Source organism: Bacillus rossius (genome assembly GCF_032445375.1).
Source record: "Bacillus rossius redtenbacheri isolate Brsri chromosome 9 unlocalized genomic scaffold, Brsri_v3 Brsri_v3_scf9_1, whole genome shotgun sequence".
NCBI lineage: Eukaryota > Metazoa > Arthropoda > Insecta > Phasmatodea > Bacillidae > Bacillus > Bacillus rossius.
Window position 1 is genome coordinate 4,579,501 of NW_026962012.1, and position 16,778 is coordinate 4,596,278.

At 35.1% G+C, this 16,778-nt stretch overlaps 1 non-coding gene across 1 annotated transcript; it reads left to right on the forward strand.

Moving 5' to 3' along the window:
- The first annotated feature begins 10,364 nt into the window (after positions 1 to 10,364).
- On the forward strand, positions 10,365 to 10,438 carry Trnan-guu (transfer RNA asparagine (anticodon GUU)). The gene has a single exon. It is a non-coding gene; the product is annotated as a tRNA-Asn (tRNA).
- Positions 10,439 to 16,778: the final 6,340 nt, after the last annotated feature.

Consider the following 16,778-nt stretch of genomic DNA (forward strand, 5'->3'; position numbering starts at 1 on the left):
AATAACAGTAATGATAAAAAGAAAAAAAATCAAATTAGCTTGTGATTTATATCTGTATCTAAAGTGTCTGATAATTCGTGCAGACTATGTGACGCTGGAATTGCACTTCCTCAGTGGGAGCAACACTTCATGTGCGATGTAACCAAATGTTGTAATGGAAAAACGTAGCCGCACAGAAGCCACGAAAAACCTACAAAACTGTATATTATCATCGTCACAGTCTGGTGTGAACCATCTGTTCGGCAGACGGCCAATTGTGTTCACATTAAATGGTGTAAATCCGTATGTTATTGCCCCCAAAATAAAATAATAAAGGACGACAGCTATACATCTTGGCGATTAATAGGTATTTTACACAAATGCGAACAATATAGATGTGATCGCACTAGTGCATACATTCTGTCCAGGAAATTGTTAAATGACTCCGATCATTTTATAAACCGGGCTGGTTTTTCACGTTTCGCATCAGACGTGGCAAACGAGAACTTTTACCATCAACCAATTTTAATTTTTATAGTTTCATTAATCATTACATTGTATTTCGTTGCAGCTCGATCACGATATAGACCATGTTACCTATCAAACGATCTATGAGTTAACATATTTTTGAAAGTTAAGAAGATAATTTATACATTAATCGAGAACTGCAAAATTCGCAGTTATTATTTAGACAAAAGCTGGAATGCATAACATTATAACTACACTTTAACTGCGATCTCATTTGATCATATGTAGTTTTGGTACACCTTGCAGGACCAATACATAATACGTACTAAAAGATAGGAAAAATTTGCGGATTAATCTTGCATTATGTTAGAATCCAAATACGTTTACCTTTTTTCTGCTTTTGTGATTGGGCCATAATTAACCTCAGTGAATCTGAGCCAATGAAAGACCCTTAACCAAGGAAGTTTCGAATCACAAGCGTGCCATTTAACAGGTCTCACAAGTCAGAAGCCAATGAGAGGCTGTCATTTTCCAGTGTGTCATTTGCCAGTACATCCTACCTAGAAGTTATTGAAAACGCAAATATTCCAATCCCTAGCTAGGGCCAAGTATTTCTTGAGAAAATCTTTCCAGACCACCTGTCGTTTTGTGTTTCGTAGTTGGCTGGGTTTATTTCAGGTACATGTTCACTGCCAGCACACCAATCACAGCCATCCAGTGCGGAAGCAAAAACGTCTTGAATGGCCCGGCCAAAAAAGGGCAATTGCTAGGGGCAGGCATTTTTCGCGAAAAAATCTAAACGCTCATTAGACTGCAACAAGCGGTGTCTTCCTTGTATGCGAGAGAAGCCGTTGCCTTATTGGACCGAGCCACACAGGACGCGTTTGCTTCCGCACTGAATCACTGTGATTGTTGTTGAAACAATTGGCATACAGCTGAAAGTAATTCATCCAATCACCAAACATACTGTTTTAACTTTCAACTAGTTTCTGAATATTTTCGCGAAATATGCATGCCCCTTGCAGACGGCCGCCAATTACTAAGGAACAATTCGGTGGCGCAGCATGCATTATTGCAGTCTAATGAGCGATCACATTTTTTTTTCGCGAGAAAATCGATAACCCTAGCAATCCCTAGTACCTAATTAAATTACAAAATTGCGCACAATCACAAGCAATACGACCAGAAGGCAGTAGCCATTTTTTAAGCAGTAAAATAACTCTAATTTCGGCATGTGTCCGTCAAATAGTTTATTTCGCGCGTGTGCTTGGATTTGTTTGGTGCCAGACGTAGAATAATTTTTTTTTTTTTCCCATCTCCCTGCGCAACGCGAGTAGCCCGGGAAATCCAATTAAAAGAACCGGCTGGGATTTCCGTTTGGACCCCCCACTCGGCCGGCAAGCTAATTCCATCCAAGCCGATGTCCGGTCGAACGGAGGCGCCTGCGATTGGTCGGCGTGCGGCGATCGTCCGGGAGCACGTGGACAGAGGGACAGAGGGGTGGAGGGGGGTGACACTTGACGAAGAGGCGCAAATAAACCGCAGCCTCCTGCGCTGACGAGATAACTCCGCGCCTGACGAGTGAGAAGGGGCGGGCGACACGTTAGCCGTCCCGTCTCTCACGCGACCTGCATTTTTTTTTCGTGTGTTTATTTTTCATACTCACGAAGAATTCCGTATTATGCCAATTTGGCGTGTACCGTCACCGCCCTGTATTTTTTTTTGTACATGGAACACAAATAGGCATGTATAGGGGCATGCAGATTTCGCGAAAAGATTTCGAGACTAGATGAAAGTTAAAACACTGTAGCATCGTCTGTGTTTCGGGATTGGGTGCGTTTCTACCAGGTACATATCAATTGTAACAACACCAATCGCAGTGTTTCAGTGCGGACGTAAACGCGTCTTGAGTGGCTCGGTTCAAATAAGGCAACGACTTCTCTCGCAGACAGCCAACAATCACAAGGAAGAAACCACAGGTGCGGAAATGCCTTGTGGCGGTCTAATAGTGTTCAGATCTTTTCGCGAAAAATGCCTGCCCCTAGGCATGTAAAATTACTGATATTTTAAAATAGGTACGTTTACATGAACAACAAACTCTCATCACTACAAAATAGTGTTCGCAAGTAATACTAGGTTTGGGATTTTTACCCGGGAATTGTCCCAGTTGCTTCAATAGTTTAAAGTTATTTTGCAAACCATTCTCTGAATAGCTTTCCATTATTAGCTGCACGCATAATAATCATGATAGAACAACATAAAAAAAATCATGCACGAATTAAACATTAATTAAAATATAAAATTATGCGCCATTTTTCGTGAGAAATACTAAGTATTATCTGGGGAAAAAATAAATATCGTCTATGCAAAAATAGCCACAGCAATGTGTGGAGACCTGGAAAATTCGCGAATTAATTTCGCGCTAGGCTATAATCCAAATATTTAGTCTTTTTGCTGCTTCAGTAATTGGGCCACAGTTTATCTGAGTGACTCTGGGCCAATGATTAACCTCCAACAAGAGAAGTATCGAATCATGGAATTCATCCTTTAGGTCAATTAAAATCACGAATCTTTCCGTTCTCTCGCCATGTATTATACAAAGTTACAATATCTTTCTTGTAGTATGAGTCATATGAGTCACTATTAGGCACTAATAACTATTTCTTGGCAACTGGTTTCCAATATAAACTTCTGTTAAAGTAAAGAATATTCTTATCTTTTTGAAAACGCAAGATTTTGAAGTTTAGTAACACAGTATAAGACACGTGTTTTGAATAAACATAACAGTACATAGCCTACGCTGCATCCTCATTCAATCACTTTTTGGGGCTTACGAATCAGTACTGATCTAGCATACAGGTGAAAACCTCTTTTTATTTTATTTTGAATACGTAATAAGTAATTTTGCTTCATAAAATTTATTTTTACTTTTTTTTTTTAAATAACTTGCTTGTATTTGCGGAATACGTTTCCTCTTATTAACAGTAGGCCTACGTTCTAGAACAAGGTTTGTTTGAGAGCGGGATGTTGTACCTGATAAGATGATGCATCTATTATGCTAGGTGAATGTTTCAAAAGAATCGCACAAAGTCATCGAAGACCAGATGAACAGCTCACAGCCTCGCCTTGTCAACAACGGAGGGTTAGTTCGCCATGCTTTGCGATGAGACACACTGATCGGGCTTTCAACGATGTTTTCGAAGAGTGGCTCCTTTGACAAACTTCCCCAAATTTGTAAACGCAAAAGGGCTGTCATTAAAACTGCAGAAATTCAGCTCGGAGCAAGCATCCTTCATCCTACAAGCAAAGCTGCTCACAGTTTTGACCGTGTCAGACGGTCAGTACTACGTTTATATATAGCCTTTATTGTATGTGTCCCAGAACTCAACTTCAAGCAGAGAATAGTTGATAGGCAAATTAACTACGGTTCTCAATAAAAAAAAAAAAATGTTTTGCAGTTTTTAAATTCAATGCACTTTATCAAAAGTTTTTATATCACCTCACTGCACCAAATTATTAGATACTGGAACTACAATTTTCTCCGCAATCTAGAATAACCTTAATACCCTAATATTGATCAAAAATCAAAATAAAATCAAACATGCTGTACTTTTACGGGACAATTTTTTTTCACGACTATGGTTGCAAAAAATTTTAATCGGGCAAATTTAAGTATTCAAATTTTTTTTAAATTAATCATACTTACTTAAGTTATTTTTCAATGTAGCTCATTTGAGCATATGTTTATATTTCTTAGGCAAGAATGTAATCCTGATGTATTACCCATTCGCTAAAATTAGGTGGTTACTTACTAGATATCTTGAAATGAGCCATAAAAAGAGTGTATATATATATATATATATTACCAAACAAAATCATGTCATCAAAGCATTACTAGCTTAAAGTAAATGTTTTTGCTTTCACTGTCGCTGGCTTGTAGGCAAGATTTAATTTCGAGTTTGAGCAACATATGGGTGGTACACAGAAAAAAAACCTCTGTGTTTTTTTTACAAAAGAATTATTTAGATACCAGTTGCCAAAAACTAGTCTGTAATGCTACAAGAAAGATATTGTAACTTTTTACAACACGTGGCTGTGGTTATTTTGCATATAAGAAATACGCTTTTCGAGATAATACTGAGTACTTCTTACGAATACTGGCGCATAATTTTTATATTCAAAATGATGTTTCATTCAGGAATATATATATATTTTTTTTTTTTTTTTTTTTTTAACTGTGGAAAAGATAATGCTTATCATGTGCGCAGTTAACACGCGAAAGCTAATCAGGGAACGGTTTGCAAATAACTTTAACCATAGGAGGTACTGGGAAAAAACAAATTATATATTCCTGGGTGAGAATTCGAGCCCAGTATTACTGCGAACACTATTTTGTAGTGAAATAGTCGTTTTCTAATTTACAAATATCTGTGATTTTACAATAATATTTCTGTTGCATTCAACAAAAAAAATATTTTACAGTGTAGTGATATATTTTTCTTAACATGCTGTCGAAAGCGAACCGGCCAAGGCATGAGGTAGAGAACCATCCCAACGCTTGTCTGAGGGGAAAGTGGTAGAGCCGACAGAAGCTGTTTTTCCTCTGTCCGACATTCCAGCAGGCACAATCAGGGACCTTCTTGACCCCGATGACGCCCGCCGGAATGCAGAGAAAAAGAAATTATAAACATCTACACACTTGAGCACTTGAAGGCGGCGTGATTTCGAAAGCCGAGATTAGCCTACATCATCATCAACTTACCTACTTGTAGCTGATGACAAGCAGATTCTCGGTTGCTACGACGAGTCATGTTCGCACGGGCTGGACGGGATTCGCACTCACCTGGAAACAAAACAATCAAAGTGAATGTCACTGAGCATGCCAAGGAGCCCGCCTGGTCAGGGGTGTATTTGTGTCGGTGAGGCGGGATGATAGGCGCGACGCTCGCTGGTGCTTCTAGCAAATACTGTAGAGGGAGAATACAGGACAGCTCGCTTGTTTTCGCGAGAAACCGACGGTGCTGCGCTCTCGCGGCTCGGCGTGATGACTGCCCCTAGCTGCCGCGACCACGGCCGCGCCATACGAAAACCTCTGAAACTAAACTCGCTCAAGTACAAAGAGTAACGGTCAGAATTGAAAGGAATTATTATTAAATATTTTTTTTTAAATTCTATTGCCTTATAGAACGTAAAAATTTTCCCCAAGTCAAAATATTTCTCTTAGAAAAACATACTATCGTGAGTTGTAATATTTCCCACTTCCCGCATCAGTGCATCGCATTCATATATCTATGAAACAGTATGATTATGCAAAATTTTTGTACCCTAAAAAGCCTATTCAGTTGTTGTCGACAATAATATGTGCGATTTTTGATGAATGTTTTGTAAATATTTTGAATATTTCTTGCAGGAATGTCAAATTAAAAATGATTAGATTGATTGAGAAACCCACTGAAATCGAAATGTGTGACGAATGCTTCAAACTTTTTGTTAACAAATATTTTAATGTCATAATCAATTGGTTTATAAAAGGTGTAAACGATGAATGCGGGAGAACCCGGAGTAAAGAAAACAAAAAAGCAAAAAAAAAAGTCATGCACATGTAAATTGTATGGAATATCTAGCATAGCAGTGGTTATACAGTATGATCGGGGGAAATAAACTTCTTGCTACCTATTTAGGTACAGCTGGATAAAATTTTACAAGAATATTCGTCTCTTGTATATTATTTGCCTTTTTCATTTACAATGGAAGTGAATCTTGTAAAACTTGTTCTAGCTCTGGTACCATTGTAATAATGCATTTATTTAAATATTATTATTTTAAAGTAACGCGATATTAATACATATTTAATATTTATGGTAGCTTAAGATGGTGCAATTGTAAGTTCTAATTTAAGGATTATATTGTTTATTTACATTGTGTCAAACACTATGTACTTCTGCATATTTATGTCATACTGAAATTATGTATTTTTTCATCTCCCTTTAATTTTCAATATTATTTAAATGCCCATTTTTATTTAATTTCATAATATCGTGCTCAAATCTCTGTTAACTGTACATTAAATTATTATATACTTATTATACACTATATGAACAACTGTAGGCCTACTCATTTTATTGCACATATTCATAAAAAAAACTTTTAGCCAATAGGCTGTTGAACGATAGCAAATCAATAGTATTTAGTGGCTAAAAAATTTGGATAATTTAATTAATTCATTAGATAATTCCCTAAATGAACGAGGATTAACAATAGAATGCTTTGAAAATTTTTACTTCAATTTTCCTTGAAAATATGCTGTTCATTGTTAACTATTTTTTACATCAAAAGCAACTAACTTTTCAGCAAATATATTTACATCTGCATGGCCGCAAAGAATACGAGGGTCAACACAATTTTTTTCAAAAGAATCTGTTGATTAGTCTAGGTGCAATGACGAGTTGAATTTAATACATTTTAGCCTTGGAATGCATGGCCGTGGGTGCTGTTATCACGCCGAGCCGCTAGGTAGCAGCGCTGACGCTCTTCGCCCGCGCGGCTGTGCTATTAGTATAGAGCTGTCCTGTATTCTCCCTCTACAGTATTTGCTTCTAGCGCGGTCTTCTCGTCGTACACACGGACATATAAAGGTGTAATACAAGTCCCTTGAGTGCTTCCAAGAATCTGTGCTAGGTGTTTCATTCCAAGTATTTTTTTTTCTGAAAACGCGCATTTTAGCCATGTCCACTCTTCTAAAAAAAAAAATTAGTTTTAAAATGTTACATGGTAATTTTTGTAAACAGACTCCACTCTGATATCCGAGCAGTTTTCAAATAGCGTGATGTTTGCTGAAGCTCTTCACGCCGTGTGTGTGTCCAGGTAGGCAGAGCCCTTAAGATAACATCACATTACTACAATACCCTCTGAAATTTTAAATTCTCTGACTCAATGCATAGTTTTTCAAAATTTTGGCGAGTAATAACCGTTCACGACGTAGTAGGTAAGTTAGTTTGCCACGTTGATCTTTCGGAGTGGAGAATTTAGCTGCTTTATGTAGTCTATTGACTGACATTGGGAACTCCTGTAAAATATAAGCAATTAACCGATAGAAAAACATTTGACTATATTTTCAGGAAATTCCTGGTAAAGAATTTTTCAAGAGACATCCTTAAATCTATACAAAATTTCATTTAAACTTATTGAACTATTTTTTTGCACATTTTTGTATTTGATGTAGTAATGCAAACAAAAGTTTCGTTTTAATGATAGGATATATAACGCTCTATAAACAAATCAAGTTAAAAATAATCAGTTTCGTTTGAATTGAAACTAGAACAAAGAAACTAGTAATAGCCAAGCTCATTAATACCATGTTAATTCATTTAAATTAGAATAAACCGTTTTTATTGTAAAATTTCTAGTATGTATTTGTCTATTGTCGGTACCATGCTTTTGTGCTTGTTGTGTTGGCAAAAATAGTGAAGATGAGCATATTCTGGCTTCAGATGCTAAAAAAAAACCAAGTGTAGTTTCATTAATGTTCACCCTTGGCCCCCGAAGCTACAATTAAGCACGGAAAAGTTCCGTATTCGAAAAATTCGTGTTTCGGATCCGTTCGACAAATTTGTCGACAAGGTGTGCATTTACTGCTAATATTCCGCGAGAATTTCCGAAAATTTTACAGACCGAATTTTGCAAGTTCCAAATAAATGTATCAGCAAATGCAAATTGTTTTACATGTTTGGCTGCAGTAAAATATTCTGGCAACTACGTTAAAAAAAAAAAACAACGTAAATTACAAAAATTGTTTTTATATAAATATATAAAGCACCGACATGAACCCGATCCCAAAGGATGGAAACAAAAGCAAAAATATTTCGACCTCTCACTTCTCGCGGCTGTCCCTGCGGACTCTGCGCAAGGCAAAAAAAAAAAAAGATAGAATAACATGAAGAATTCTGCGATGCTTGGGCCTGCTCGAGGGACAGGGGGCGGGTCTATCGGCGCGGAAAATTGACTCGTGCGGCTCTGCAGTGACAACCTCCCCCCCCCCCCCCCCCCCCCCCCGGGACAACCCTAAGACCAAACGCATTCAGGCTTTGATTCGATGTGGCGGTTGACTGCGGAAGAGAAGGGAGAGGAGAGAGGAAGTGGGAACACGTCGGTAAGCCCCGCCTGGAGCAACACTCCCAACTCTTTTACATGGAAATATTTTTATAAGCGAGCACCAAGACGTTGCTAAAGATTCTCCCCCCTCCCCAACACTCCAGGGAACTCATGGTTCGTGCGTATTTTCCCTCCAACCTACCGCCTTCCTCGTCCCCAAATCCCCCTCACCAACACACGCAGCGTGTGATGCTGACGTGAGTGGAAAGCGAGACTCGTGTTTTCTGATGAAAATTTTTTACCCCTTTCCACTTCCCCCTAAAACCCTTACAAACCACCCGCTACCCTTGTGCGTTTACAGAAAATTGCACCACGGGTTCCATTTTATTTTTACTCAAGCCCACCGATTCCATTTCATTGAGGACGTGAAGTGAAAAGAAAAAATAAGCTTACAAATATTTGTATGTGGATGAACGAAACCGTAAACAATAAACTGACTTAATTTAAAATCATATAAGTATTTAAAAAAAAATACTTCGACCGTTTCAGTTGACGGCTGAGCAAATGCAAAAAATAAATTCGGATTAGAAAATTATTATTTTTTTTTAATTTTACGTTGACAACAGTGCAACACGTGATAAATTGGTAATTAAAATTCAAACCAATACTTATTATTACTCACGGCAAAACATAACTTCTAGCGTCTAAGCTTGTAGCCAATAAACTATTTCAAAATAGCTCTAAAAGCCTCACATAAAACTTTGGAATTTGTTAAATATGCTTGTTTTTAGTAAAAGAAAAAATGTTTTAAGGGCCAACTCTAAAGTTATATGGCCTCGGGAGAGAACATGTATACCCAGTTACCTCCTTATTAGAACTAGTATTTTTATAGTTACTGAACGTCTGACTCGGTAGTTTTGGAAGTCAGTGCGCATAACTTCCAGCCATCGGGTCGTGGGTTGGGGTCCCAGTTAGCTTCCCAGCACTCGGTGGAAAATATATCATCTCAAAAAAAAATGTAATTAACACTATAAAAGTCATGTTTATCAATGTACACTTTCCGAAACTTTTATCCTGTTCAGGGCCTATAACACAGATAGCATTTTATATTTTAAGTTGAGTTTTAAGACGGCAAAAAAAAAAACTTTTGCATCATGAGCTGGACTTCAAAACAATGTTACTCGGGTTTAAAATGAGCAAGGAAGGTTAAAATCCATTCATTCCATTTTCGCAGTCTTACTTTTTTTTTTTTAACTTAGCTTGCTGTCTAACCAGAATCATCATGGCCACACAGATGTACGAGCCAATACTTGAAGAGACCTTAAAATTATACGGAATCAAACTCGAATGGTTCAAGAAAGAAGATGATTGCGATGATACCAAATTCATTGCGCGCTTTTTTGACTGACAGCATTCTATACAAAATAGTACACCTCTATGAAAATGTAAACTTATTTTTGAACTAAGTTAATTTATTTTTATTTTACTTGAAAAACTCCCAAAGCCACGCAAGTCAGTAAAAGTTTTGTAGCGTGAATTTAGTGTAAATAAAATCGAGCTTTGTTCACTGCTACGCCTTGCTTATCACATTAAAATCTGCCTTCAGGTAGCACCTTATCTGGCAGATGACCTTGACACGGCCCGATGAGAATCGCTCACTGAACTCAAAAAGGAAAATAACTGTTTGCATTAACTTTTTTAAAAATATTTCATGACTAACATTCAAATGCCACATAAAATTATACGGGAGTAGCAAATAAACATTTTTATATTTATTTCGTTGAAGTCCATTGTAATAGTATATATAGTTCACCGACTAACATCAAGCCTCCGTGGCGCAATCGGCTAGCGCGTTCGGCTGTTAACCGAAAGGATGGTGGTTCAAGCCCACCCGGGGGCGTAATCATTTAAATTTTAAAAGTTCCATTTATTCTTTGAAATCCTTTGTCAAAAAAAATTTAAACAATTCAATAGCTACATACTTCTCCGTAACCAAGAAAATCTAAGAATTTTACTTTTTTTTGTCCACATAAAAGTGCCATAACAACAGTTGAAGTAGAATACATTATATTAATTAATGTATATTATATGAATATATTATATTTGTATGGAATTTATTCATTTGAAATTTTAAAATGTATACTTATATTTATATTAAACACGTTTTGATTTAAATCCCCTACAGCCCGAAAAACAATCAAGAAAATTTAGGCTATTAAAGTGACCCAATTATTTTCAATAAAATTGTATATAATAAATGTATATAATAGTAGGTGAAAACATACTCATGCTCTGAGAATTTATCACCTACAGCCATCCCAAACTGTAAATATAGGGCTAGAGGCAACACATGGAACAATTATAAAGTATTGTTTAGTAATGTTCTGAATTCAGAGCATTTTGTTGCAGGTACTGAGCCTTTTTAACAGATTACAATACTCTCCATTTGTTCTTGCCCCCCCACCCCAAATCGTAAACGAGAAGTTGTTCTAATTACGTGGCGAGGATGTAGCGGCACAGTTGACAGGAAAGTGAGCTACGGCACTAAATGTTTAAAAGTTAGATCATACACTAAAAAAATGGTAATACCTACGCTCGAAAAAAAACAACACAAATAACGCATTATCAAGACGACAGCAACTTCAGGAGAAATAACACCAATTTTTGAAGTAAAATCGTAAATAAGTTGTTTAAATTAGTCACTAGCGTAAACGTTTATTTAATACTAACATATTATATAAATATTTTATTACAGTTTCTTTGTGCTACAAGATCAAATATCTTCAAGTTCCGCGAAAAAGTGTTACTTTTTAACATATTTCAAACAATTTTACATATAATCGAAGAATCATGAAAAGTAAATTTAACAGTTAACCACGCTGTTGAATACTTTCACATATATTATTAAATATATTCATTTTATTCAAATTAATCGTGGAACTTGGAAACAATTTACACTTGTCTTCGTAGTTTTACGTGTAATCATTTTTCTTACTTCAAGAATGATTACAGAATATTAACGAAACCTTAAACTTGTTACGTCTACATAAAAACACTCTCCTCCCTAATACACCCCAGTTCATCTCGTTTAACTTGTTTACAACGAAACACAGAGCTTCAAAGTCGGACTCCAATGTGGTTTCTACAAAGATCCAGTTATCTGGATCTACGAAGAACCGCTCTTTTATTAGAGGAAAATTCTTTATTGAAAAGTCCATAATTTTGATGTCAACTCTATTGAAAAGTCCAGCTTTGGAACTCCATGGTTTTTCAATTCCCCTGAATTGTTCGACGTGTATTTGAAAAACTCATTATTCTCACTAGTGAAAATCTAACAACAAATATAAATATTTTAAAACTTCAAGTATATTTGAAATATGTATAAAGATTTACTAATTAATTTACGAACTGCATGTACTTTTCATTTTGGACAGCGAAAGTAATATAGGGCTTCTTTAGCACTGATTTTTCAACATTTTTCTAAATGTCAGCAGTCTACGATAACATAATGGGCACTCCACTAATTGTGTAATTTTTTTTTGTGGCAGCTGCAAATGTTTAATTTGCACTCCGAGCTGTTTAAATTTACTGCTACACCAAACAGGGAACTTTTCATTTGCAGATGTTATTCAAGGAATCATATACTAATTTGTGACAGTTTGATTGGTAGAGGATGGACAATATTTTATTGCAAATACAGGTTTGACAATAAAAGTAATATTAATTTAGTCAGAGTTATGTATGTTTTACAAGCTCCGTGGGTTTAAAATAGTCAATGGTTTGGTAAATAAAATGTTCTCTTGTTTAGTGAGTTTGCACTGCAGAAACAGTTTCGCGAACCTTGTTTATTATGCAGACAGGCAGCTACGATTTCAATCAGTGAAGGGAATCAGACACGAAAAACGAATGGCAGAATCGTGTGTAAAAATAAATACGAAATTTTAAATACAGTGATACGAACCATGCACGTTCAGAAAATCAAATAACCACCAAATAAAACGTCCGCAAAAAATTCAAATTAATGAATCAGGTATTTTTCCACTTCAACTAACGAAGCTGATATTTGCGCAATCTAAATGGGAGACGCCAGGAAAGAGGGATCATATAAGTAAATCCCTATATGAAAACTCTGAAGTTAAAAAAAACTACAAAACATCAGATTAATAATATAGAACAGGATTGCAGCTTTCACGAGAATAAACAAGAAAAATCCTACTGATATTTTTCAAGGAAACATTAATAAACCTTAATATTGTTAGATATGAAAGTTCAGCTCATTATGCTTCAAACAACTTCACAACCCCCCCCCCCCCCCCCCCCCCCCACCGAACCCTTACATAACAAAGCCTTCTTCTTCCTCCGTTAAATAAATTGATAGATACGCTTCTGTAACATTACGTTTAATACGAAATAAATGTTTCACCATCAGTTCTTCACAGAATGGTAAAAACTCTACTGTTCCTAAAAAAAATTTGTATTTTTAGATTTAAACACAGGCCATGTTCCAATAGTTTTTTTGCTTGATATTTTTCATTTTGTGTTTGTATTGTGTCCACTTTCAATTGGAATAACACGAGTTCAAAATAGCAATTGAACGGTAAATTTGTAAAACGAACTCGGTAATTTATAATTTTAGAAAACCACGCCCAAATGCTTTTGTTTCAGACTCGTTAATCCTGTCTTCATGAGGAAGATAATTATCGCGTTTCAATTTGCATTCTTTGCAAAAAAAAAATTAAAATTAAAAGTTTACCAACAGATAAACAAAGTACCGCTATTATAGTCCAAACTCAAATGAAAGCTACGAGCACTAAGTAAATGCAAAAATATGAACAGTAATCACAACGATTCTTTCGTGTACGAAGTACGGAAAAAAGTAACTCAAAGTATACAGCATGAACATATTTGAACGGACGACACTTCTTCTGCATGTTCATTACGAAAAAAAATTAGTTGAAAACATGATACGTCTTAAGTCTCAAGTGCTTCCCAAGACTGGCATAATTACGTCTCCGAATTTGGAGCTGAGACACTTAGTTATTGCAAATAAGAGTGACATATTTTAAGATATGTATAATATGTATAATGCTTTATCTAACCCAGTTTTACAACCACTGCATGACGTAATGATGTCTTACGTGGATTTCATTGAAATAATTAGGGGTAATGCCCTTTCTTAGAATAAATTTCTGTGACGTGTTGCTACCCCCAATCGGGAAGCGCTTTAGACCATTGAAGTCACATATTTGTTTGCAACATTTTTTTTTGTGGTGATCCTGCTTTTGAAGTTTGTCGGACGAATTCAGGTTAACCCTCTTTTTGTAAACAGTAAAGTCGAGTGCTTTCTTTAACACAAAATTTTACTCTCAATAATATAAGCAGTAAAAAACGTCGCACATTATGCACATAGACTTAAGACGACGGTACATCAAATGTTAGCTCTGAACTATTTTAGTAGCATCTCATTAGTCACAAATTTAAAAGTGTGGTTTACTTATTAATTTTGCTTTTATAGTTTTATATTTTTTCCCGTGATATAAATTAAATACATAATTTTTCGATTTATTATCGTCTATAAATAACTTTATCGATTCAATCAGTTGCTTTTTAAAGATTTAAGGAACTTTAAAATATCACTAAGAGCATAAACTGGGGTCATATAATCAAGATATAAACAGTTTTGAGTTAACCTGTTGTATGCACATGTCATTTTTAAACAATTTTTTGATCATTTATAAATATATTTTTAAAAAATATGTTAACATACAGTGTGTGTTGCTATAACAATTAAAGTATTTATTTATATTTTTAATACTGCACTACATATATGACTTTTTCAAACTTTGAGTAGTATTGGAAATTTTCTCTATGTTTGTTCTATCTATGCTCCACTACATTTTCATGCAGTGACCCCAAATTTTAAACACAATTATAGTTTTATAATATATATTTTAAATACTGATTAATTTTTACCAGTTATGTGTCATTCAGCTTGTTTATTATTGAATTGTGAACGCTTCAGTGTTGGTCATGTTATATCTATGAGTAACATAAAAATTATGCCAGATTTGGACAGGTTACCATTACTACTACAAATATGTTTGCATTGTTAATACTGGGAATTTTGAACTTTTATCAAATTAACTATAAAGTTAAAAATATATGAAAAAAACTTTAGCTTCATTTCAACCATTTTATTTTACAATTGCATAGTAAAATGTAAAAATAATTTTAAATTAGGTTAAAATTGGAATTTATATTTCGTTTCAATCTTTTTGGTTACCATACAGGTTTTTCTTATGTGATTTTAATAATATTACAGACCAATTTTTTTCATACTTGTTCTTATTTGTTTTTAACCATTATTTTACGAAAAACTGTTAGCAATTTTTTAAATAAGGTTTTCTGTATTGAATATTTCTGTACATTCAGGACTCTGCAATGCATATATCTAGCCGACAAAACAAACCCCATCGGATTATGTCAAGTCGTTCCAATTATATATTTTTTATATTCTCTGCACGATGCGAGATCATTACTTGCTAGAATTTTTCTAAAGGTTTATTTTATTCAGAATCTCACATGATTATGTAATTTAACTGTTTAAAGATATTTAATTTCTCTAATTAATAGTTTTATTTTGTGAAAAATATTAAAATGAAAATTTAAAAAACCGTTCTAGCTAGTATCGAATCCGAGCCCACAGATTATCAGCCCAGACACACTATCACTACATGACGCCGCTGACTTAACAATCCAAGAAAAATTATCGGTTAAATAGTATATTTTTACGATTAAAACTTTAACTGACAATTGCGGCAAAGTTACAAGTTATCGCTATGAATTAAATTGTTTGGGTTCGGTATTTTTGTGCTGTCATCATTTGTGGGTTTTTTTCGTTCTGTTAGTTCACTTTTTTTTTGTTTTTCTTTGTTTGTTGACCATATTCCTGTTGTGGAGTACCTATTGTGTGGCGTTTATATCCTGACAACAGCAATTTTTTGCTTAATTTGTGTTTTTGTCATTTGTGTTTTTTGTAGTTTTCTTCTACAGAAATACGTGTGCTTAGCAATGGCGTATGTCCAAAAGCTTACATCAAGTCATGCACTCCCATTGCACGAATCTTGCAATGATAATATGTATTAAAACCCTACAAAGCTTCAAACATTACCCGACGTATAAAACGGAACAGTTTTTTTAATATACCTAATTTTATATGAAACTCCCATTTAATCCAATGTTAATGAAGGGGACACCTACTGCTAGCGCCGTTAGTTCGCAGGCCGCCGCGAGCTTCACTGGGCCGACGAGATACGCCAAGGCAAAGGATAGGCAGTTGTTGCCAGACCTGTACGTGGTTAGAGATGATATTGTGCCAGCTGTAATGTGGAAAAATCTTTTTAGCCTCCAGTTAAGATGAGCAACCGCATTGGTTGAAAGTTTGTTTGGCGCAATATTCAAATAGTATGTTAACTCGTGATATTGGCTGGAATTGTTTTAAAAATTATGTGATAGTGAACCAGGAGATAAAGATTAATAAGAAGGCTCTTCTACCATTATGATTTGGCTTAGTCCATTTTATGTCTTAAAAGGATATAATAGGCATCTGTCCGAGCTGAATACTGTTTAAGTTTCAAGCCAAAAGAGCCTAACAGATTTATGATATTACGTTTGTGCGGCAGAAGTTTTATTCCGTAAATATTCAAGTATTTATAAAAAGCAGTGGTGTTTTTTTTTAATGGCCATTGACATTTTGGTATCTTCGGGGTGAGTTTAACTGTTCAACAATTGAAATAATATAAATATTTTTGACTGCCTGAACCTAGATTGATGAAACAGCAAGTTTTGATCAGAAGTTTAGTCTGCGGTACCTAGTTGAAAGCTATATCCAGAGGTAATGTACTGGGATTGAAAGACCTCTGCTTCTGACTGAGTATCAGCGTCTAACGTTAATTAAACTAATTCATAAACAACATTAAGAAACCTTTGTAATTTCGCAATTTTGAGTACCAGCGTAATTTCTTAGTTAGGTGATCACTATTGTCTTGATTTTAGTAATGTAAAAAGTAAAGTTTTCTAACTAACAATACTGTTTAGTATTAGTTCTAATACTTGTAAGTATATTTAAGATAACAGTGTACTAAAATACATTGTGTATGTTAGTTGTTAAGTTTATGTTTTTTTGTGGTTTTCAGAAAAACAAAATACAGTAAAAGCCATAAGGTAGTGTCCGATCTTTG